Source organism: Scomber scombrus, chromosome 2 (assembly GCF_963691925.1).
Source record: "Scomber scombrus chromosome 2, fScoSco1.1, whole genome shotgun sequence".
Lineage (NCBI taxonomy): Eukaryota > Metazoa > Chordata > Actinopteri > Scombriformes > Scombridae > Scomber > Scomber scombrus.
Window position 1 is genome coordinate 29964133 of NC_084971.1, and position 3522 is coordinate 29967654.

General features: G+C 40.3%; 1 protein-coding gene across 1 annotated transcript in view; it reads left to right on the forward strand.

The window, feature by feature from the left end:
* Positions 1 to 611: 611 nt before the first annotated feature.
* Positions 612 to 3522, forward strand: part of c1qtnf6b (C1q and TNF related 6b) — a 12072-nt gene continuing 9161 nt past the window's right edge. The window contains exon 1 of the mRNA XM_062433214.1: positions 612 to 649. The gene's annotated coding sequence lies outside the window, so the exon portion shown is untranslated. The remainder of the gene's footprint in view (positions 650 to 3522) is intronic.

Sequence of the window (3522 nt, forward strand, 5' to 3'; positions counted from 1 at the left end):
GGAAAAAAGATGACAGGCTTAATAAAAAATAATTTCCTACAGTGTGATTTAAGAACAACAGTGGGAGTTTATGAGAGGTGATATAATGAAGTTATTTTTGGCATGCAGAATAGGAAAGCATGGTACAAATGAAAGGAAAAGGAGTTGCTGCTGTCCAGGACCTGAGTCATGGACACTGTAAAGTAAAATGCAGGCGGAGGAGAGACACAAGGAGAGTCGACCTACATTTTCTGTTTAGGTGGCAACAATTCCTTCATGCCACATTTGGCTCTCTGTTTTCAAAATGCTGGATAGAGGGAGAGCAGTCAAAACTCCCTAAAGTAAGAGTGATGGATGTGGAGTTTTTGGTGAGGGAGCACAGGAGGTGATCACAGGAGATGAGGGGACATAATTGGGGTATGAGAGAGAAAGACTTACTTTTGATGTTCTTTGATGAGGGAAGGAGAGAGCAAAGGTGTGTGTGTCCTATACATGTGTGTGTAGAGAGAGAGGGGGGAGGGAGAGAGAGGGACAGAGAGGGAGGGGGAGAGAGTGTGTGTCTATATGGGAGAGAGAAAGAGTGAGAGAGCTTGCTCCTCAGTAGTTCCTCCTCTCAGTCTTGACACCAGCACTCCGTTTTTCTTCCTCTGCTGTAGTGAAACTCCACCAGGTAAGAAAAGCGACCAGACACTCAGACATGATGTGACAATGACTTTATGACAATATGTTTCATGGCCGACACGACTCTGCAAAATAATTCTCCTGAGTTTAAAAAGAAGAAGAAGAAGTTGAAGAAGAAGGCGAACAAATACCCGGCGGCGCGTTTGCGTGCGTGCAGAGACGTGCAGGATTGAAAAAGTTACTCAAAAGTCGCCAACTCAGCAGCAGTTTTTTTTTTTTTAATTTTAAGTTACCCTTAACATAACATCCCCGTGCACGTTCTCGCGCTCAAGTTTGCGTGCATGTGTGCGTGCGTGCATGTATGCGTGCATGTGTGTGTGTGTTTGTGTGATTTATCCGGAGTGCAGCTGCATGCCAAACTGATGCTCTGGCGTTGTAGACGTGGCTTCCTAAATGAATTCATTATGGCTGTTGGATGTGTGTTGTGGTTGGCCTAGTGTCAGTCAGTGTGTGTTCAGTTCATCAGCTGTGTGTAGTCATCATGATTGTGCACACAGCTCTGAGGGGGTCCCAGTGGTCTCTGGGGGAGGAGAGAGGAGGTAAAAACTCAGGTTATGATGTAATGGATTAAAATAGTTTCTGTCAGACAAATGTGTGAAGAAATTTGAAACTGAAAGTTATTCAGCTGCACAAGTGCAAAGTATGTTTGAATCTTTCTGTTTGTGTGCTTGCAGTTTGTTTGACAGCCATTCAGATCAGTAGCTTTCTTTTCCTTTTTTTTTGTCTTTTGCACATGCAGCCACATTCAACAAATGCATTCAGTCAAAGAGCATGTGAATGGACAGTGATGGTGTGTGAAGTACAGTATCAGTACTACACTAACCAGTAGGTTAATGGATTATGTTATTGCACTCCAGAGCACAGCAAACCGGCCCAGTTGAATGAACAGATGTCAATAAATCAATGTTGCGTTATACACTGATATAAAAAATAAACTTTGGGTCAAATATCTTTTAAGGATCACAGTTTCAAGGCACAAAGGATCTATTTGCAGGTTTTGTAAATATCCTCTGCACTCCTAAGCTATATTTTTGACAATAACTACCTGCTGCTAACACTAACACTATTCAATGTTGTATATTGTGTATGTTTTTAATGGTGTGTTGCACTATGCGTAGTGTATGTATATTCTTGTAGCTGGGGAAAGCTGTGGCTCAGGAGGTAGAGCGGTCATCCACAAATCGGAAGATCAGCTGTTCGATACCTGGCTCCTCCAGTCCGCATGTAGACGTGTCCTTGAGCAAGATACTTAACCCCAATTTGCTCCCAATGGCTATGCCAATGATGTATGAATCTATGAGTGAATGTTAGTTTCCTCCTGATGAGCAGGTTGGCATCCTGCTCATCAGGAGGCCATCAGTGTGTGAATGTGACCTGTAGTGTAAAAGAGCTTTGAGTGGTCAAAAGACTAGAAAACTGCTATATTAGTGCAGTCCATTTACCATTTACTTTGGGAGAAGTCAAAGACACATTTCCATCAAAGTGAACAATAAAGTCAGTCGATCAATCAAAACAATATGCTTGATATTACTGTGGTCTCGGATGGTGAGTTGAGTGAGATGCAACATTTCTGGCATTGAATGTTTGTGTGACCTATATATAAGTTTAAAAAAAAAAAAATCAATTTTCTTCCATTTCACCCACTTGTGGCCGGAAATACAGTAGCAGTCTTTATTCCTACATCAATATTTTTGCAATATAACTTTGTTCAGCTTGGATGGGTGATGCTGATTGGTTTAGGATTTTAGCTGACAGCAGTTTACTTTTTCCACCTGACAGTGTTTTCAGCTTTTTTCAGTAACAAGGGTGTAGTGTAGTGTAAGGGATTCAGATTTGTAAATTCAGCAATTTCATCACAGTCAGTAATCCCAGTAACGATCTGTTACTTAAACATTTCGTGGGTCGACCCATTTACAGTCTTACAGAGAGTTTGACTGGGGGTTAATAACTGTACCTACTTTTACTGTTGCGCACTGAATAAAGTCATGCAATTAAATTTCAATTAGTAATGTGTAATAAGTAATTGATTACTTTTTTAAGAAACTTTCTCAGCACCTCTCAGCATCCTCTCACTTCAGTGCACCCATCAGGACTCATATGCTGCATTCAAGTGATATAGGATCTACTGTAAAAATGAACCTCCACTGGGGAAAACAGAGGCTGCTAGAAGTGACAGGTTTTGTTTCGATGGTTTAGGGCTTCCAGTGTCTCAGCCCCATAGTGTCAAATACTGCAGTAAATCCACCGTCGACAGCTTTCCAAAATAATAAAATATGTTATAGTTATTCACACCAGTGCAATAAACTCTCCTTGTTTTATTGTGAACACTTCCAAACTGTAGCGACAAGATGCCATATTATCCTTCTTCCTAAATTACATAAACGTTCCATTAGCTCTCATTATTTTGATGGTTTGTAAAGTTGATGCCAAAGGAATTTGAGCGATTTTGTTGTTACAGTCATTTGCAAACCTGGAAAAAAAAGAGTTGTACACATTCGGAAATGAGTGCAAATGTACCCGCTGACATCTGACTGGCTGAGATACTGAAGCATATTCAGATAATGGCTGTTCTGATCATATTTTATTATCAGACACATAAAAATATTGAGGCAGAGCTCCAGTCATTTCATTTTCTCACAGTCATGCCCCATCCATCATCTCAAATCCTGTTAAAATTCATCCATCGCTATAAAAAAAAACCCTCTGGGAATCTTTCTGTTATCTCTCTCAAGTGTCTCTTCCCTGTTTTACTTATTCACTCTCATCTTTCTCACATTTTTGTTTTCTCCTCTCCATCTTTTCAGAGGATTACTGCTACAATTGTGAATTTCAGATTATTATAATGAAGATGAATGACAAAAT